This window comes from Coenobita brevimanus, chromosome 108 (assembly GCF_032717465.1).
Source record: "Coenobita brevimanus isolate Jiangsu-jjx chromosome 108, ASM3271746v2, whole genome shotgun sequence".
Lineage (NCBI taxonomy): Eukaryota > Metazoa > Arthropoda > Malacostraca > Decapoda > Coenobitidae > Coenobita > Coenobita brevimanus.
In genome coordinates, this window is record NC_137061.1 from 4,872,565 (window position 1) to 4,895,624 (window position 23,060).

Consider the following 23,060-nt stretch of genomic DNA (forward strand, 5'->3'; position numbering starts at 1 on the left):
CTACTGCAGTGTGACGTTACGCTCTTGTCACGCTGGTTAATATTCTCCTATGTAAGATCCTGGATGCGTTACTATGCTCCTGTTACGGTGGCTTGTGCTGATATAAAAAGCTGTATTATGCTGTACTAATTCTCACTCAGAACTTCACAGCCTTCCTCATCTGTACCCGTGCGTGACGTGCTGGGTGAGGGAGGGTCATTTCCCCAGAGAGAGAGAGAGAGAGAGAGAGAGAGAATGGTGTTCCTCATTTGTTTTTCCAATCATCCGTCCATTCATCACTCATTCATTTTCTGCTTTATCAGGGACGTAGGGGCCCGGGGCTAGGATACTCAGTTCCGACATTTAAGGTAATGGTGACCAGCCTCAGTCGCCCCTGAATGGCATTATGTGAACAATAAACCTTAATTGCTACTAAGGTGGAAACCCTAACAGGCGTCAACCTACTGAAGCGCCTTAACTCACCAGACCACCAGGCGTCACTTGGTTATATGGTTACCACCCAGCGTAATAAATGGTTTCCTGGTGTACAGGTAACCATTTGGCTTGTCGCTCACTGCAGTCACCTGAAGGCACCGCAACATCGAGTTAGTGAATGTTTCCCCCCCCCTCCACCTACTACAATTGTAAACACGGCTTCAACGTGTATGGATCAGGCGTGTGCAAGCCAACCGCTACAATATATATACACACACACACACACACACACACACACACACACACACACACACACACACACACTACAAAGCACATCATGAGCCGTATTCTCACTGGCGCAGGACACTTCGTAGCACTTGTTTTGCGGCAGTTTATGTTGTTGAATGCACCCAACCTCTACAGTACGGTGATTTTTTATTTTATTTATTCCTGCTATCCCCAGACGATTTTACTGAGACTAACTGAAATGGAGGGGTGGTTTAGAGCCTTCATTAACGCCTTCACTGGTGCGGGAGAAAGGGATGCCTTCACGTGGTGGCACAGACAGAGCTGGGTAAAGGAGCTGCCCAGTTATACAGACATCCCTCAACTGCTTCACTATCCCCCCTCCAAAAAAAAATAATAATAATAATAAAATAAAACAAAATAAAAATAAATAAATTAAAGAGGATGGTGAGCTGCAGGGAGACAGCATCATCCTGCAGTCCACGGGGTTCACTTTCACATGAACCTAGGGATATAACTACAACTATACTCCTCTTACCATAACCTGGCCCAATTTTTTCCCCCTTTTCATAGCCTATATCACGTAGTTCAGTGGCAGAATAAGACAATACTGTGGCTCTACATCCTTTCCATAGCACCTCTTCGTGACTAGCATCATATTCTGGCGCTGATCTATTGCTACAACATAACATGGAGAGAGGGCAGTGTTAGACCAAGACAGAGAAAACAATGGCATAATAATAATAATAATAATAACAACAACAACATAATGATAATATTAATAACAATAATAATAATAATAATAATAACATGGTCTGCATCGGTACAACGCCAGAAGATACTTTGGTGCAACATGGTATGTCGCTGAGGAAGAGACGTTACGAAATCTATACCAGCGACAATATAGTACCAAAAGAGCCCCGTCAATACCACCACACCAGGCCGGAATGAGACAGCCTTAGCGCATAACGTACTGGTATTTTTGGTTTGGACAGTCGGTATTAGCGCCAAAACGATGATATTAAAAGTCGTGTTATGCCCTGCTAGCTTAATTTCCCTTATCATTACCTGCGAATATACGTCAATTAACTGAGCCATTTGTACATTTTTGGTTTGTGAGGTGTAATTATGTTCATGTACAATATTACTGCAGAGAATGGAGTATGAAAGACTGACTATGAGGGTGTATGTAGGTGAAGTGGAGAGGGAGGGGAAGACCGAGGATGAGGTGGAGGGATGGAGTTGAGAGGTATATGAGGGAGGGAGGGAGTGAGTTAGGGGGAAGGGTAGTCAAAGGGTTGGTACCAGAGCGAATTGGAGGCATTTTGTTTGCGGCCACCCTTTGCAGGATTAGGGCGTCGGGCTATAGATAGATAGATAGACAGACAATATGTAGGGTCGTCCAAATATAACACTGCACTTTCACTCCACCGGGTAATTCATCGTGTGTTATGCTTCGTCTGGTGTATGACTGTGTACTCTGCATTGTTTATTTATTTCCTACTCCCTATGCCACACCCACGCCCACACCAGCAGACTGAGCCGTACCTATAGCACATATCATCGGGTGAGTTTGTAGGAGAACGCTGTTTACGGACCACCTCGTATTTAAACAGGATATAAGAGAAGATTAAGGTGTAGTGTGTGTGTGTGTGTGTGTGTGTGTGTGTGTGTGTGTGTGTGTGTGTGTGTGTGTGTGTGTGTGTGTGTGTGTGTGTGTGTGTGTGTGTGTGTGTAAGGAGGTCACAATACATATTTTAAACAAGGCATAATCAATGTTTTTTCGTCTCATATGTTCCCCTCCTTTCAATCTCTCTCTCTCTCTCTCTACCTATCTACCTACCTACCTACCTACACATCTACCTACCTACCTACCTACCTATCTCTGTGTATGTATGTATCCATCTTTATTTATTTATTTCGTATCGAAGAAAGAGGCAGTAAGAAGCCTACTTGGTCCTCGACAGTGCAATTCGGCCAGCGTGTGTAGGACCTGCACCAGGAAGAGGAAGACGAGCCTGACCTGTATTTATAAACCTTCTTATGTCTGTCGTTTGGTTACACTGTCTGTCTTCACTCACACAGCTAGGAAATCCATCATAGAGTTAATATTATACTGAAAAGGTACGCAAAAAAAGAAAGGAAATGTGATAATAGTCCTTGGAAAGACACTGTAAAAATGGGTTGGGATTCTTTATAAACAGGAGCCGTGATCAGTGGCGCTGTTTCCCGCCAGTTTACACTCGTTCCAGCAGCCAGAGTCACACTTAAAGAGGCTGTTTCGTTAGTGCCGGTGCGACTTGATCGGGGACGGTATTCCTGTGGCCTTAGTAGCCTCCCCTGCACCTCTTCCTTAGCCATATACAGGGTGGTTCATATATAACATTCCTCTTCCACTCCGCTGGGTGATTTCTCGTGTGTTGTGTGGACGGCTTAGTAAGTTATATTGATGTCTACCATGCATCATTTACTCATTTCCTGCCTCACCCACGCCCACACCAGCAGACTGAGCCGTCCCCGCAACATACGATACCTCCAGGTGAGTTTCTGGTGGAGCGCTGTTAACGAATCACCCTATATATTCTGCATTACACCTTGATATTATTTTTTATATTATATTCTCATTACCACCAGGCGATTGCAGCTTGGGAAAGACCTCTGTGTGTCTGAAGAGATCTTCTTAACGCCTTCAGTGGACGTATTTTCTGTTTTATTCAGACCACCACCAGGCTGAAGTGATGGAAGTGGTGCGTATAAATAGTGTCCGCCCTGAAGGTCGGAACGCAGGGCCGACCGAGCTCAAAGAAAGCCATGTTATATATATATATATAATTTGTTTTACATTGTTATTTTACCAAGAACCTTATACGAGAGCCATTAGAAACTCAGCATTTTTTTTTTTTTTTTTTTTTTTTTTTGTAACGCTATGAGCAAGAGCTACGAAAATCGGCGAAGACTTTCCAATGCCTTAATTTAAAATGGTTAATGGACATTTACGTAATATCGTATATAACAATGTCACCCTGAATTTGAATTTACTGTGTTTAATATGCAGTAACATATCACGTATCATTAACCGATGATGATTTCTCAACATTTCAAGTTTTATAATGTATTAACAAAATACTTAAGCAATGACCTTGGAGTAAAGTTAAATTATCGTCTTAAAATTAACATTTCTACGTCACAGCTGGAACCAATTTCAAACATCTTGCTCAGCGGATTTTCTATGTTCTTTCACGTGCCATACCATGATGATCGTGGACCAAATTGTTGTTGGCCCCTGGGTAAAAAGGAAAAAAAAAAAAAAGGTGGGGGTGAACGAGGTTAATAATGGGATGCGATAATAAGTTTTTGGATTCAGTTCTAATCGTTACTTATCGATTTATTTTGCTCTTGGTCTTCCTTAAACTATGTATGGTATCTTATATCTTTCATTAATAATAATGATGACAATAAAAACAATAATAACAATAATAATAAAAAATTAATAATAATAATAGTAATAATAATAATAATAATAATAACAATAATAACAACAACAACAACAACAACCTGAGGCCCCCCAGGGGGGGAATCACACCAGCCACCAGCCAATACATAACTTGCGCGGCTCGGAATATGACCTGGACCTTGATCTACTTTCACCAATTTCGAACTCGTAAGAGATTTTCATCCCTACTACACATCTGTACAATTTTGTGATGATATCTTGAGCGGTTGCGAAGTTATCGTGCTAACAGACAGACAGGCAAACTGAAAACAATTCCAGCATAGCCATTGTGACAGGTAATAATAATAAAAACATGAATCACAAAACCATGAAACCCGACTGTCTGAAGATGCTGCATCGTACTGAAACCTTTGTAACTCTGTTCATAGCTATTTAGCTTGCACATTACACTTTAATATTCTCGTGTATGCTGTTTATATATCTTTGTGGTAATGATGATGATGATGATGATGATATTGATGAACTGCGATCGTTATATTACAGGTTCAGTATAACTTGACATAATACAGACTATGAATTAAGATGGGGCGTCAAAAGAATGTTCGATGATTCCCGGACAGTAAAAAAAAAGAAAAAAAAAAAAAAAAAAGGAAAAAAAAAAGGAATAATTACTTGGAGCTTCCAGCGGTCAGGTTGGTAGTGCGTTCGTCTGCCAGTCCTCCTGATCTGGGTTCAATCAAATTAAAGAGCGGACATTTAAGAGGGCGCACTAGTATGTTCTATCACGTGTTCTCTTACGTTGGCACCATGTTAAGATTCCCTCAAAGACATCAACAGAGTTTCCCTCCTACAAACACAGTCACGCCAACACAATATACACATGCACTCCGGAGTATTCCATGTATTTCACACCTGCACCCATGCACGACACACTGGGTGGGAGCGGGTTACTTCCCCTGGGACACAAGGAGGTGTTCCTCGTCCCTACGGATCAGTTGCCCTTCATGACCCGTAAAACACGACTTGAACGTGTCTAGTACAGCTGCCTACTTATGTCATGTGGGTTCACCCCGACACATACATACATGCATACCCGGTACATACATACATACGTACCCGGTACATGCATATACGGTACATACATACATACATTCATACATATACATACATACATACATACATACGTACGTACTTACTGTACATATATACATACTGTACATACATAAATACATACATACATATACAGTATAAATACCGTACATACATACAGAACACATCACAAAGCCGGAGATTCAACGTAACCTCTTCAGTACGATGATACTTTTACCTATTACTGTTGCTATCACCAAAGGATTTCGTGTTGCTTAATACAGACTCTGGCAGTAAAGGAGGCACAAGCGCTTTACAGTAACGCCTTCAGTCATATTTTCTTGACTTTATTCTGTGAAGACCTATAGCCCCTTTGGTAGGCAGACTTTATATATATATATATATATATATATATATATATATATATATATATATATATATATATATATATATATATATATATATATACGCTTCCTTCCTCTCCGATGGGCTTTATCTCATGATGCGAGGACGGTTAAGTCAGTGTTTTCAATGTCTACCCTACATCATTATTCACCTCCTATTCCCACTGTCACACCTACGCCCACATCACCAGACTGAGCCGTTCCCGTAACATGTAAGATACCACATAAAGGGTTTATAGTACAGTGATATTTATGGACCACCCTTGTTTCAGCCACAAATTTATGCGCGTCCACACCAAAACCTTGCTGACGCGGGCAGGTGGGGGCGGGAGGTTTAGATCACAGTAACTTATAATGGCCGCACTGGAAGCAGGCTGGTGCAGGCAAGAACTCCAAAGGGCTACGGTGATTCATGTGATACAAAACTCCCACCAGCACCAGCAAGCATTTGGTGTGGGCGCGACCTTAGTTTTCGGGAGGCCATTTGTAGTGAAGGGGTAAATAGACAGCTTTAGCTGCTTCTATACACGAAATTCTCCCAAGCTGAATAAAACAGTCCGACACTGGCAAGATTATAATTTAAAAAATGGTATTCATCGCACTAAAGTCTTCACTAGAACTCAATAACTATCCTACAGACGGTCACTAGTCTCCACCTGCTGTTTCTTACAATGACACTGACCCCACTGAGGATATTTATATTTTTTCTATCTACGATTGCCTATACCAGGACACATAACCTGGGTAACTCAAATTCCTTGCGCAGGTCCCACTGAAATCTCCAGTAGACACGACCAACTTAGCTCGTTCACAGCATAATGCTGATACGACAGCTTCCGACATGCCCTTCCATTGTGAATAAAGGATTTGGATTTTTTCTATCAGCAATGGCCCACACCAGGACACATAACCTGGGCCCTTCAGACTCCTCATATAGTCTCTGGTTCTCCTGGAATCGTCACTAAAGACTGAGACCGGAATAGTAATAACACCAGCGAAAACAATAGTCTCCACCTATGTAACAGGTGGATACTAGTAACAACAACTAGAATGCGCTGAGAGAGAGCATACCTCCGTCAGTCACTGTCATTAAAAAGGATCCGGATCCGTGGATAAAGGATCCGGATCCGCCCCCAATTTAAATAAATTCTTGGTGCATGCCCCACCTTTCCACAAAATTTTATTGAAATTCATTAAGAACTTTAAGACATACTGTGCGGGATACTCCCGACCCTGGTCTGCATCCGCCCCAAAATTTAAACACTTCTTCCTTGGCCCATGGCCCAACCTTCCACAAAAATTTTATCAAAATCCGTTCATAGTTTTAGTAATCCCGGTTCTGGATCCAGATTCGCCCCCAAATTTAATCAATTCTGTCTTGGTCCATGGCCCACCTTTCCACAAAACTTCATTGGAATTCATTGAGAACTTTAGGGGATACTGTGCAGGATATTATGGATTCAGATCCGACCCAAAATTTAATCATTTCTTCCTTGGTCCATGGCCCACCCTTCCACAAAATTTAATCAATATCCATTCATAACTTGTTGAACAATCCTGCTAACGGACAGACAGACAGGCAAAGAAACAAACCAACGCGAGGTAAAGCATAACCTCCTTCGTGGAGGTAATTATATTAACGACGACGACGACGATGATGATGATAATAATAATAATAATAATAATAATAATAATAACAATAATAATAACAACAATAATAATAACAATAATAATAATTATAACAATAATAATAATAACAATGATAATAATAATAATAATAATAATAATAACTAGACCTCTGTAACTGTCCTATGGACGGACAGTCACTAGTCTCCACTTGCTGTTTCTTAGTGACCTTGACTCCAACGGGGAGATTTGGATTTTTTTTTCTGTTAGCAATGGTCCACGCCAGGACACACAACCTGGGCCCTCCAGATTCCTTGCGCAGAGTCTGGTTCTCCTGGAATCGTCAGGATACTCTGAGGCCAGAATAACAGTTAATTATGTATTTTTACTGTGTGGCCATAATAAGGAAACTTTGCCATATGTTAGGGTATGTGTAATATACACAAGATCTCACGACCCTAAGGAAACTTCTTGTGAAACATCAACAATGGATCTGAAAAAGGTGTCGACGAACACATGTGACTCCTAGTGTTTCTTACAATGACCTTGACCTCACTGGGGAGGGTTGGATTTTTTTTTCTATCATCAATGGCCCATGCCAGGACACACAACCTTGGCCCTCCAGATTCCTCGCACAGTCTCCGATTCTCCTGGAATCGTTGCGAGACTCTGAGGCGAGAATAATGATAATAATAATAATAATACCAGCGAAAACAATAAGACTAACTAGAACTCTGTAACTGTCCTGTGGAGAGTCACTAATCTCCATCCACTGTTTCTTACAATGAACTTGACCGCACTGGGAAGACTTAGATTTTTTTTCTATCAGCGATGGCCCACACCAGGACACAACCTGGGCAATTCAGATTACTTGTTCAGGTCCCAATGAAATCTCCAGTACACACTACTAACTTATCTCATTCACAACATATTACTGAAATGACACTTTCTGACATGCCCTTCCACTGCACATAAAGAACTTGGATTTTCTTCTATCAGCAATGGCCCATGCCAGGACACATAACCTGGGCCCTTCAGATTCCTCACGCAATCTCTGATTCTCGTGGAATCGTCGTGAGACTCTGAGGCAGGAATAGTAATAATGCCAGCAAAAACAATTGTCTCCACCTATGTACCAGGAGGAAACTAATTACTGATCAAAAGCTATTTGTTGATCGAATCTCACTCACAATGCTTAGAAAATAATTAAATAAATAAATAAATATACTCGATATTATCCAGTAAAGAGGTTGTCCAGAATTAAAACCCAGTGAAAATATGAGAAAGGGGGGTGTGAGTTGGGAGCAGGGCAGTGAAATGGTGGGGGACAGGGCGACTTGGAGGCGATTTGTTTGAGGCCACCCCAAACGGGACTGAGGCGTCTGGCAATAGATAGATAGAAAATAACCTCTATTCTGTTGTATTCTTGCTGCCTTTAGACGATTTTATTCTGCTTTAATTAGGAAGGACCAAGGACTGTTAATGTCATCTGAAGTAATACAAAGACTGGTGTTGGTATTATCCAGGTATAGAGGTTGTTCATAAATATACCAGACCAGAGTTAGTACACTTATCTTTCTCATTCACTCCTTACAAGCCTTTGAATGATATCGTGGGGAAAATAATTTGTGTTTTTATTCCATTTCACTATGATGACGTCTTTTATGCATTTTTCCTACCTTCTAACTTTCTCCCAGCGACTTTACACACCCGCGTGTGGTGGCGCGGGTGTGTACTGTTTTCAGTCCGGCGTGTGTTCTTCGGTATATTAAGAGTAGGCTACACTCAAACGGTTTTCATCTTGTTTTTTATCAAACTTGCTGGAAGGGATGAGGATCGAGTAAGGATGAGGTTGAGAACAATGGGTCAAAGGTCAAGGTCACAGGGCAGGATCAACTCAAAGAAATTTCATTCGATTTGGACCAAACTTGATGAAAGAGCTGAGGGTGAGGCAAGGATGAAGTTACATGAATTTGAGAATTGGTGGCAGCAAATTCACACAAGGACGGAGTGGGTGTGGAGCTCCCTGAGTGTTCCTTATTCAGCTTCATTTAGGAAGGATTAATAATAATCAATGTGTTTGAAAATGATATAAAAAATCCGTACTGGTTGCATCCACGTGGAGCTGTTACCCAAAATTGTATCCAAACTAAAATTACATTATTTTTGGGTTGCATTCTTTCAACATCCACACGATTTTATTCTGCTCAGGAGGCGTCATCGTGTTAAAAAAGGGCTATAGATCACCCCGAAACCTATGTGCTAAAAAAAAAAGAAACAAAAGAAAGAAAAAGGAAAAAAAAAACAAAAAACTCGTGTTGGTCACTCCCACGCACAGAACTTCCTCAAAATTACAACCCTACCAAAATGAGTGCAGTCATCCCCATCGCACGTTCCTCTAAATCATTCACAAGCTCATGAATGAAATCGCGAAAAAAAAAAAAAAAAAAAAACTAATGTGTGTTTGCGTGTATGGGGGCGGGGTGCGTGGTGCGTAGGGGGCGAGGCTAGACTAATACATTGGTGGGGTTATACACGTCACGGCAAACTGCTCGCAACGTGAGCCTCTTTATGGCCTCCATAACAATATCAATTTGCATACAGGAACAGGTTGCCGAGCATGGGATAATTCCGACACAAATTCCCCGCATATTTCAACTTTACTATTAGCAATACTCGCTCTCAACGTTAATTGCTGGGGCGGCCTCCATACCGCTGCTGTGTGGGCCGTGCACCACCACGCCGTACCCTGCCACGGATACGGCACGGAATCCAGTACGGTACTGCCCAGTCAATATCAAAAGTTTCTTCCTAATGGTAAATAACAATAATAATAATAATAATAATAATAATAATAATATAATAAAAAAAAATAATAATAATAATAAATAATTTATTATTATTATTATTATTATTGTTGTTGTTGTTATTACTATTATTATTATTATTATTATTATTATTATTATATGCGCCTGAGACGCGAGATATTATTATGCTTTCCTCTCTCGCGCGCGCGCACCTGTGTGTGTGTGTGTGTGTGTGTGTGTGTGTGTGTGTGTGTGTGTGTGTGTGTGTGTGTGTGTGTGTGTGTGTGTGAGAACAGAATTATTAAAACTTTTTTTATCTGATATGAACCAAACTTGGTGGAAGGTCTGAGGGTCAGTCAAGTGGTTGACTTTTTTAACAGCAGGTTAATGATGAAGGTCACATGGCAATATCAACTTAGCTTCAGGGTAAACCAATGATGAAGGGATCTGATTCTTAGAGCAATCACTCAAAGTCCAAGATCACAAGCAAAGGCACATGGTGGGACTTCAGACCATTAATTTTGGTATGTGTGAGGGCACTGCAATCTCAGAGTGCTCCTTGTTGCTTATGATGATGATGATGATGATGATGATGATGATAATGACTTATTATTATGATGCTTCCGTCCACCTATGGCGGAGGAAGCATTAAGTGATTAGTCTGACCATCCTTCCACGTGTGTGCGTTGGTGCGTGCATGCGTCCATAACACTTTTCTGGGTGTGGTATCTCCTGAACCCAACGACGGATTTCTACCAAACTTTTGTCAGTGATGCAGTACGAGGAGATGATGAACTGATTCGGTCAGCTAGGTCAAGGGGTCAAAAGTCACGGTAACATGGCGTTGATTGTTTATCCCTGTGGTCATGATATCTCCTGAACCCCTCGACAGATTTCAGCCAAACTTTTGTCATTGAAACAGTATAAAGAGTCGATATAACTCGTTAGGTCAGCAAGGTCAAGGGGTCAAAGGTCATGATCACGTGGGGTCGACTTAATTCATCCTTGTGGGATGCCATTTGTAAAAATCTTGTGGGCGCGATATCTCCTGAACCCATTGAAGGATCACCAAATTTTTGTTAGTGATGACAAATGAGATGATGAACTGATTAGGTCAGTCGGGTCAAGGGGTGAAAGTTCAAGGTCATAATGGGGTCGACTTAGTTTATCTTTGTGGGTGCAGTATCTCCTGAACCCGACGAAACTTTAGTCAGTGATACAGTATGAAGGGATGATGACCTGACTGGGTCAGAAAGATCAAGGGGTCAAAGGTCAAAGTCATGTGTGTGGACACGATATCTCCTGAACCCCTCCACAGATTTCGACCAAACTTTTGTCAGTGATAAGTAAAAAGGGATGATGAACTGAATAGGTCAGCAAGGTTAATGGTCAAAGGTCAAGGTCGTATGGGGTGGACTTAATTTATCTTTAGTCTCATTTCGACCCACAGTCAACCCTGTCACCATAAACGTATCCGATAGAGTCAATCCGGACGCTGCCACATTAAAAAGGGGTGCCAAATCCCTGACCATACACTTCTTACAACATTCATCCGGCTAGCTCGATCTCTTGTCAGTCCCCTAGCCTCACCGACTTCCAAACCTCTCTTCCTCACTCACTCATCCATCTTGTCTTTCCCCTCTCTCCTTGGTCTACCTCGCCTCCTTCCTCCTTCATATTCGCTCAGATATACTTTTTTCACCACTCTATTGTTATCCATTCTCTCCACATGACCATACCATCTCAGTACACTCTCTTCGATTCTGGTGTCAATAGACTTCCTAACTCCACATCTTTCACGAATCACATTATTTCGTATCTTCTCCACTCTCTGTCGTCGTCGTCGTCGTCGATGACGACTTTATTATCATTATTATTATTAATTTTTTCATATATAATAACGTCGTCGTCGTTGACGACTTTATTATTATCATTATTATTATTATTATTATTATTATTATTATTATTATTAATCTTTTCATATATAATAATAACGTCGTCATCGTTGACGACGTTGTTGTTGTTATTATTAATTATTATTATCATTATTATTATTATTATTATTATTATTATAATTATTAATACTACTACTACTACTACTACTGCTACTACTATTAGTATTATTCACTATGGTACGCGGGTACGGTACGCCTCCCAACACTAGGTGCACTGAATCGATATTATATCTTCAAAATCAGCGTTGTTGCTGTCCGTATCTAAAGCAAATATTTCTGAGTGACTATAGAGGGTCTGTTTTCATTTGACGGAATTGGGTTACTCTCCTACTGCTAAGTCGTGGTTGCATGACATTAGCTGAGCCTTTGTTATGGGATAGAAATGAGTCTCTTTGGTTACTAGTCAAATCAACCCTCCAGCCTGACACCACCTGGCCATCAACTGAGCTAAAAGGAGTTAGGGATTTTTGCCAGGCTGGAGTGAACGCCCTATAGTGTATATCATATGTTGTATTAAATTCCCTCTTATACAATTTCTTTATACATTTTTGAAGACTATTTAATATCCTTCGGCCACTATTTCAAGAAAGGAAAAGCTCTGATATTTTTTTCACCGACTGTATATTCATAAATCCCTTTACACATCGGGGTTTTGGCGATACTGAGGTGCGATTCATGGCTTTGCTACCTGTTTGGATTATTGAGTATTATAGGTCATCTTTGCAGGGTGTCATCATCATCTGTCCTTAGGTGAATAAAGAGAGAGAGAGAGAGAGAGAGAGAGAGAGAGAGAGAGAGAGAAAATGCCCTACTATTAAAGAAACTATCGAAGATTTTTTTTAGCTATGATTCTCGGGTAGTGACAAAAAAAAAAAAAAAAAATACTCGTCGATTGGAAACTCAAAGAAGCTGGATTTTTATTTATTTATTTATTTATTTATTTATTTTTTATCATACAGAGCCACCAGGGACGCAGGCCAGTCATCTACCCCTAATTATTCTGGGGTAATATAGCCTAGCCCCGGGACCCTACGCCTTACAGAGAGGTATTAGGAAGGAGGTACTCCCGATGGTCTCTATACAATCTGGGCTAGGCTGTGTGTGTGTGTGTGTGTGTGTGTGTGTGTGTGTGTGTGTAAAATTGTCACTACATTCTAATATACACCCATTCTTCTCACATTTTATGTGTGTGTGTGTGTTCTAAGGTTCTGTCACAACACTCTAATATACACCCATTTTTCTCACATTGTGTGTGTGTGTGTGTGTGTGTGTGTGTGTGTGTGTGTGTGTGTGTGTGTGTGTGTGTGTGTGTGTGTGTGTGTGTGTGTGTGTGTGTGTGTGTGTGTGTGTGTGTGTGTGTGTGTTCTAAGGTTCCGTCGCGACACTCTAACATACTCCCATTTTTTCTCATATTTCTGCTCTCTCCAGACGATTTTATTCAGCTTACGTGCGACTACTTACCCAGGAAGCGTAGATATGACCTTCTCTGACCTTACTTCTAAACGAAATCTCTTTACTGAATTGCGTAAAATGGCAGGAAGCAGGCACAATAAAGCCAATAACATACACCTTATGAGTCAAATCTAATTACCCCATACACAGGTAACCCTTTCAGTCCCCAGGTAACACACAGGGCAGGTAACGGGGGTAACCTGGATGAGTAATGAGTCCCCAGGTAACAGGTAGGGCAGGTAACTATGGTAATCTGGATCATACACCAGCCTTGTATCCCAAAATCAATGACGAACCCTCAACTGTCTCAAAGGCCTAAGTTTCGGACATGAGCACCGTGGTCAAGCGCCTATGGTTATCTATTCCACGTTTACTCTAACAGCGATGACTTATTTTAATCTTTGAGCCGCCAGACGATTTATTAACCCCCTGACAGCGATAAAGCTTCCTATTTTTGTTTTTGTTTTTTTATTTTTTCGACTCCCAGATAGTTTCATTTAGGCGAGACCTCTCATTGTACAGGGATAAGGAAAAAAAGCGCCATTCACCACAACAGTATGATAGTCTTTAGTTTCTCTCTCTCTCTTAATCTCTCTCTCCCATTACGCCATCTTTTTAGCTTATGGGAGACATCTGTTAATTGCTTCAGGGGATATTTCTCCCTCTCTCTCTCTCTCTCTCTCTCTCTCTCTCTCTCTCTCTCAATTATTCCAATACTCTGTCCACTTTAACTTGTAAAACTGCCATCTCTCCATCTTCAATTTTCAGACGTAGCAAGAGATTAACAGTAAAACATGGTGCTAGTCAAGAAGAAGTGCTAAGGAAAGGATGTAGAGCCGTAACATTGTCTATTCTGCCACTGAGCTTCGGGAAATAAGCTGTAAAAGGACAAAAATAAAGTTAAGCTGTAGACACAAGAGTTTAGGAATGATTTTAGGAGCTGGGGAAGTTACAGTCTTTTCAGCTTAACTTGGCCCAGATTTTCGTTCTTCTCCAGCTTAATTGAAAAAGATCACCACCGAACAGCTCCAATTTTTTTTTTTTTAATGCACGAAAGAAGGAACCAAAGGCCAGGAGCCCGCAAACCGTTCCTTCCTTCTAGTGTTAATCTAGTGTTAAAGCTCTAGCTCCTTAGTACAGCTTTCAGTCTCTCCATGGCACTTCTTCGTGACTATACCATCATATTCTAGTGTTATTGTGCTAAAGTTCTCCATAGTACAGCTCTACATCCTCTCCATAGCACTTCTTCGTGACTATACTATCATATTCTAGTGTTAATCTAGTGCTAAAACTCTCCGTAGTACAGCTCTACATCCCCTCCATAGCACTTCTTCGTGACTAAACCAGCATATTCTAGTGCTAATCTAGCGTTAAAACTCTCCTTAGTATAGCTCTACATCCTCTCCATAGCACTTCCTCGTGACTATACCATCAGATACTAGTGTTAATCTAGTGCTCAAACTCTCCGTCCTCTCCATTGCACTTCTTCGTGACTAAACCAGCATATTCTAGTGTTAATCTAGCGTTAAAACTCTCCTTAGTATAGCTCAACATCCTCTCCATAGCACTTCTTCGTGACTATACCATCATATTCTAGTGTTAATCTAGTGCTACAACTCAGCATTCAAGACGAAGGGATGGCAATTTTAGGCCAAGTTAGGGTAAAAGGAGTATCACTAGCCTTTATCAACACGGTATGAGAGGAATTTGTGAGCTGAATAAAATCGTCCTAAAAACAGCTAGAATTTACCAGTAGAAGGGTTGATATCTACACTACACTACCATCACTGTTAAAAACTTCTTTCTTTCTTTTCTCTCTCCATTCGGTTCCATTCTAACTCTTTCCAGACGATTTTATTCAGTTTCCGATTTGGGGGGAACTTCAAGGTTTCATCATCTTAATAAAATCGTCCGTTTGTTTTATTATTATTATTATCACTATTATTGTTACTGTTATTCTACTCCTCCTCCTCCTCATTATTATTATTATTATTATTATTATCACTATTATTATTACTGTTATTCTACTCCTCCTCCTCATTATTATTATTATTATTATTATTATTATTATTATTATTATCACTTATTATTACTGTTATTCTACTCCTCCTCCTCATTATTATTATTATTATTATTATTATTATCACCGGTATTATTATTATTATTATTAGTAGTAGTAGTAGTAATTTATTTACTTTTTATTATTTACTTACATCCGACTCTGGGCATAGGTTTAACAGCCCTTTCCCTGAGACCAGAGTAAAGTATCATTTTTCAGGCCACACACACACACACACACACACACACACACATGATTGGGATTATACGTTAGGAAATAAAACCCTACACACATCAGAAAGAGAGAAGGACCTAGGTGTGATTATCAATAACAGACTATCTCCGGCTGACCACATCAGTGAGAAGGTACGGAACATGTATACACTGCTTGCAAGTATGAGAATAGCATTCACATACATAAATGAAGACATGCTAAGAAAGATAATAACATCATTCATCAGACCAACCCTGGAGTATGCATCAGCAGTCTGGAGTCCTCATCTCAAAAAACACATAGACAAGATTGAAAAAGTTCAAAGGGCCTCTACAAGATGGATGCCAAGCTTAAGGGATCTAAGCTACGAAGAAAGACTAAATAAACTGAATCTACCAACACTACAGGAGAGAAGGAAAAGAGGTGACATGATAATGCTATATAAATGCATATCAGGGAAGGAGAAAATAGACATAAATGATTACTTAACCTATGGGGAAGCATCAGCAAGAGGACATTGCAAAAAACTGCATAAAAAGAGAGGCGATAAAGACGTAAGGAAATTTAGTTTCCCAAACAGAGCAATTGATCAGTGGAGTGCACTACCGAATGAAATAGTGTGTGCCAAAACAATTCACAAATTTAAGGATATGTACGATAAATATGGTTTAAGACACGGGACAGTACGAGCTTGACTCATTGCTGTAAAGATACAATTAGGTAAGAACACACACACACACACACACACACACACACACACACACACACACACCACTTCCTACCGAACAATTCATCTCCATTAACCTCTTCAGCACGACTATATTCCATTCACTTTAACTTGGCTTACACATTCGTCTTTTTGCACTATACTGCCCCTAGCTCAGTGGCAGAAGACAATACTATGGCTCTACATCATTTCCATACACTTCTTTGTGACTAGCATCATTCTCTAGCGTTAATCTCTTGTTACACCTCAGCATTAAAGATGGAGAGACGGCAAGCATATAATTATAATCTGTTCATTTTAACTAGGTGCAAAATTACCATCCCTCTATCTTGAATTCTTAGCTATAAATGGAGATTATCACTAACTGCTAGTCACGAAGAAGTGTTGTGGAAGGAATATTGAACTGTATTATTGTCGTATTTTGCCACTAAGTTACAGGAAATATACTACAAAAGGACGAAAATCTATAGTTAAAATGAACGAACTACAGAACTTTAATGGGTTTATCTTTATTACGTTGAAAATATAAAGTTAATAAGTCACCTTCACTAACCACAACTTCACTACTATAGTCCTCTTAACTTAACTTGGCTCTGAGTTTTTTGTCCTGCAGTTTATTTCACGTAGCTCAATGGAACAATAAGACATCGTTTCAATAGCACTTCTTCGTGACTGGCATCATATTCAGGTGTTAATCTCTTGTCTATAAGTCAGGATTCAAGACAGAGAGATGGAAGTTTTAGGGGTAAGTAAGAGTAGTTGCAGTTGTAGTATTTATTCTAACCTGACAAACATCCCCAACTCCTTTCTGTGTTGATGACCAAGTGTAGTCAGACCGGAAGATCATTTTAACTAGTAACCAAGGAGACTCACTCACATCTCATAACTAAAACCCATCGAAATTAATGCACTCGTGACACTGCATTCAAGTTGTGGAAGTGGCCCAGTTCCGTCAAGTGAAAACAAACTGACTATAGCTGCATCCCCAAACTCATCTGAATGTTAACCCGGTAGACTGTCGGCTGAAAAATTCCTTCTGCCTCAGTTCACCATCCTCCTTTCAGTGGATAGAGAGGGGACTGAGGGACGTTTGTATACCCAGGCAGAGGACCAGCCTTGTTATATCGGATGCCACCACACGAAGGCGTCCCTCTCGAAGTAAGAGTGAAAAGAATATAGTACAGGATTTTTGCGTGTAATGAAGGGTGGACAATAGAACGCTACAGTTTTCAGGCCGGACAACAATAGCTTTTACTTTCCGGCTATTAATTGGTCCTGGTCTATTGCAGAGTTACTTTTTATCGTGGCGGCCATTTTTCTGCTGTTGCTCAGTAATAAATCAGTGGTAATGTTGGCTTCGATGCGCTCTTTAAATGTGGGAGTTATTGTTAAACGGCGACATCCTAATTATTATATCTGGTGGGTAGTTGTGCCGGTGATGGGGGGATTGGGGAGGCAGAGGGGTGAGGGTTGTGGTGAGAGAGGTGTGTTTGTGGTGGTGGTAGTGATGTGCTTGTTGTGTTAAGATGGAGGTGCAGTTATGGTAGACGTGCTGATGGTGGTGTGGTTGTGATGGTGGTAGGAGATGGAGGTGTAGTTGTGGTTGTGGTGATGGTAGCACTGGTGGTGGTGAGGGGGAGGAGAGGTTGTTGGGGTGTGGTTCTGGTGGGGGAAGGTGTGGTTGTGGTGCTGGTGGTGGTACAGTCAGGGAAAGTTCCGCATTACCCACTGTTCGGAGCATTGGTGGTCGACGAACAGACACGAAGCAGCAGACCCCACATGTCTGGTAACTGTGAGTGGGAAGGAGGGTGGCCGGGGCTGGGAGGGTTTGGAGAGTTGCTCACGTCACAGTATCAATACAGGTTTACTGTCAAAGGTATGCTTCTTTGGCTTCGTTTTGTAATGTTCGATAGGAATGATAGTTACAGAGACTGATCTTAAAATAGGACTTCCCATGTCATTCAGTCTATAGGAAACCGAAGAACCTGTTCATCGCTCATATAAATATTTTTTTAATTTTTTTTTTTTTTTATAATGAATGGAGGAAGGAAAAACAAAGCAAAAAAATAATAATAACAATAAGTCCATGTGCCTAAAGGCATCCTCCATTCATAAAATACTTATAACAATTGGATTTAAAATCGAGAGGATTAAATGTATGTGGGAAGCAACTCCCAGGAAGTGAATTCCAGAGAGTAGTAGTTCTGGGGATAAATGAATTTTGATAAGCAGAGGTTTTGCATTGTGGGGGAGAGAGTGAGAGTTCATGGGCACTCCCAGCTGCCCGAGTATTTCGGGAGAAAATGTGAAGGGGAGGCACAATTGAAGCCAGTTCGTTAGAGCACTTACGGTAAAAATATCGATAAAATAGTGTTAAAGAAGCAACATCTCTATGTACTGATAACGGAGGAAGGTCCTGCGTTATGGCAGGATTATTGATTAATCTAATGGCTTTATTTTGAATTCTGTCCAACTGCCTCAATGCAACCGCTCCACATCCACTCCACAGTGGTGAACAGTATTCGATCTGAGAACGCACATGACTTTTGTATATTGTGGCCATCTGCTCGTCAGTGAAGAACTCACGAACTCTACATAAGTCCCAGTTTTTAGAAGCATTTTTAGCAAGGGATTTAACATAAGCTGTCCAGCTTAGGTTGGGCTTTAGAGTAACACCTAGGATATCAATTGTAGTGGATATGGGAATACTGACATTTAAAATTATGTGTGAGTCTGAGGGATTCTTTCTATTGGAGAAATTAATGTATTTAGTTTTCTGAGCATTAAATGAGACCAGATTTTTTTTGTCCCCATTGACTGATTTTAGAAAGGTCCTGGTTCAAAGAAACTGCTGTGTTTATTTGGGAATTTATAAGATCAAAATGTGTACAGGAGGTACTAAATGTGAAAGAACTATGAAGGGTCGACTCATTAGCATATGAGTTTATTGGGTTGTGAGTGACCGATAGGAGGTCATTTATATGAATGAGAAAAAGGGTTGGCGCCAAAACTGTTCCCTGAGGTACGCCAGCATTTATGGAATGAAACTGAGAATAGATTCCCTCTACCATGACCCGTATTTTTCTACTATGAAGGTAAGAAGAAATTAGAGGAACCATTATTATTACACACTACCCTTGACTTGAAGTTCGAGATGAATAATTATCAGAATAACACTGAAAATGTTTGCAGGCGGATGTTTACAGTGGGACGACAGAGGATAAATAAATAAATATATTTATACGAATCTACGAATATACATAAATACATAGAGAGAGAGAGAGAGAGAGAGAGAGAGAGAGAAATATAGTGGTTTTGTTTTCAACACAGAAGTATACATATATGTTATATCATTATGAATATCTCTTGGGGAAGCGTCTCATGCTAAACTCGAGAAGGAATGAAAGCATTCAAACTTCTGTCCGAACTCTGCAAACTTCCATAACTTTCCTGACGACACTACAGACATTTACGTAATTTTTTTGCATAAAATGCCATCATCATATTATCATTTATCCATGCCAAATTAACCCCAACACACAGCCCAAGTCATACATTGCACACCTACACGTGATTTTCAGTCTATCACTAAACCCTCCTCTGCCCCCAATCCCCCGCCTCCCCCTCCTTCACACTCACAGTTACCAGACATGTGAGGTCTGGCTGCTGCTTCACATTCACCCGTCTCACTCCAGTGCTTCAGGAGGTGGGTAATGCGGAACTTTCCGTGACTGTACATGCGTGCTTGCTTGTGTGTGTGGGGTGGGGGGGTGATGGTGGAGGTGAGGTAGAGATGCAGGCATGCTGAAGATGGTTTAGTAGGTTGGTGGTGCAAGTAGTGGTTGTGAAAAGAACGTAATGGTCGTAGGTCTGGTGTTGATACGGGTGGTTGCTGGTGTGACAAAGATAACCAGTCAAGTGCGCTTTGTGAGAGCGTGATGAGCGAGCGAGCGTCTGTACATATGCATATCATCATAATTTCATCTTGGTGTAAACTTCGAACATTTCTGGTGAGGTAGTTTAACCAGAACAGAAGATTAATTGAGATAAAATATTTACTTTCTCAAGTTTTCTCTCTGGATGTGCATACAGCGAGGCGCCGTAGCATTTTTCACACGCCCAATGTTCAGTTCTCTGCTCCCGAATTGCCGTGTCAATAAACTGCGTCGATAAACTCTTGGCTATTGATTGAGAAAAAAAAAAAAAAAAATGGGGCGATTAGCCTTGCTGATTTCACCCCCTAAACAGAAAAAAAAAACTTCATGTAAAATTATGAGCGTTATATCCGATAATTCATTGTTAGAACTCATGCAAGAAATAGAGAGTTACAACATAAAATATTTTTAAGATTCGTTTTCATAGTGGTGTACGTCAATTAAAGCCCTCAGTATATTCTATTGGAAAGCTGGGATTCCAAGGGGTTTCTTTTGTCCTGTGAGTAAATATATAGCTAAAAAAAATTTACTGAATGTATCTACTGCCTGCTGAGAGTCTCTTCTCTATCTCACATGGTTGAAAAGGACTTACGTCCGTAGTCTTAAACTGTGGGAAGGAGTTCACCTTGCCCCATCCGCATGTTTTGGTAGTCTTAACGCACGAAAGGGAGAGCGTTCCCCGGTGAATGGGAGAGGATTACCACAGCGTAGTCCTAGAATCCGCGGGGGGTCTCATTGCACCCCTTCGCATGCCCCTACGTCATATTATAACAGCCTTGTGCAAAGAAAACTATGTAGCATTTCAAGGATCCTATGGTTTGTGTGATGGGAATTTTAATTTAATGATAAAAACATCGTGTAAAGAAAAAAAAAAAATAAGCGTTTAATATTTTTATAGTTTTAAAAGACTTCACCACTTCTCCGGGGAAGGTTAATTTACGACGAGACAAAAACAAAGATGAGATACAGTATCCACTTCTCTTTTATTTTTCAATATTTCTACCAAGTTGTTTTTCAGATACTGTGCATGATACTTTTATAATCAGTGTGATTAGTACGTGAAATGATTCCTACGGTAAAGAAAGGCCGAGTACTACTAAACAGATGACTGGTGCACAGCCAGTTAGTTTGAATTACGAAGTCTTATGTTTGCGTTCGATGCGCCTTTACAAGTCCGCACTATTTTGTTTTGGCGTGGCAATATATTTTTCTGGTGTATTTTGGTGTGATCTGAACGAATTTGGCTTTTATTTTCGGTGTTCGTGATTGATTTTCAAATTAACCCCCCACCCCGTGTCTTGGGGGGTGGGATTTCAGGGTTCTGGGTGGGAAGAACGGCAAAAACAAGTATTTGGGGCAGAAATATAGTCAAAATCGGTATGGCCAGCCAAGGCGTATTCATAGGGTTATTACTGACAGCATGAACCCCTTTGAAGCTATGTCTGACAGAATTTTTCCTGCGGTACAGGTTCTCCAATCCTGTATGCATACTCCTACACAGAGTATTTAAGAACAAATGTCAGTCTTTAATAACTGAAGAGGTAAGAATTGCAAACATTAATAGATTATATTGTGTGTGAATCTTAGAAACTGTCAAATGTATTGTTTTTTTCTTAAGATTTTGAATTTTAAAATTAATCAGTGTTACCAACTCTTTGCCGCGCCTACCCACACGAAAGGGTGCGCTCTCCCGCATTCAAGACTACCACTTACGTTGCAGGTGTGAGCTTCCACCTCGAGCGGGGTGCGGGAAGGGTAACCCCTGCCCTCAGTTTCAAGACTACAGGCGTTAGCCTCTGAAAACCACCGCGGTCTACCTGAACGTAGAGTAGACATCGCTGTGCTCGCTCGCTTATAACAAGGATATAGCACTAGGAGAGTGCATACCTTCGCCAACGCCTATATCAGACAACTCAGATCTCACTAAAATTTATTCAACTCTCCCTTAGCCCATGACCCACATATCCGCAAAATGTCACTGAAATCCATCAATCACTTCCTGACATATCTTGGGGACAAATAAGCAGACAAACAAGGAGGTGAATACATACCCTCCTCCAATTCCGCTGGGGAAGGTAATAAAACACTGAACTAGAGAACCAATTTTCCAGCAAATGCATGACATTTCCCAAACCTTGTTTCTGGTATAGTATCCCCTTACAGGCTACTCACAAGATCCGTTTTCTCTCGAATATCTGTAACAGACTAGAGGGCACGGTCGAACTGAATTCGCTCTGTATTGTAACCACGTTCGAAGCCGAACAGAACACGTTTCTTTGTTCAGATGGTTGTTTTGGTTCTTAGTTTTTAAAATCTGCCTTTTGGTGGTTCTGCACCTGTCTTTTGTATGGAGGGACATAAAATACTTAAGAGACTCAAATGAATAATCTGAGAAATATATCTTGAGACAACACACCCAGTTACATACAGTGTAAGTTTCAAGTCAGTTGGCCCCAAAATAGTTTGTGTGGCAAGAAGGATTGGTAAGAAGACTGAAAACACAAGCACCAAAATAGAAACAGAGAAAATAAAACATGAGAAAAACAATAAACGCCGAACTAACCTGCAGAGAGCCACAACACTTCCTCAGTCTTAAAATCGATTTCTAGGCCGACCACGTGACTCTCAGGCCGGATCTTCTTCCACTCCAGGTTGTACATACCTGGAATTAAAAAAGGA

The 23,060-nt window shown here is 40.6% G+C and overlaps 1 protein-coding gene across 1 annotated transcript in view; it reads left to right on the plus strand.

Annotated features, from left to right (window-relative positions):
- LOC145416894 (uncharacterized) overlaps positions 1-23,060 on the plus strand; it is a 45,735-nt gene that overhangs the window by 21,769 nt on the left and 906 nt on the right. The gene's annotated exons all lie outside the window — the stretch shown is intronic.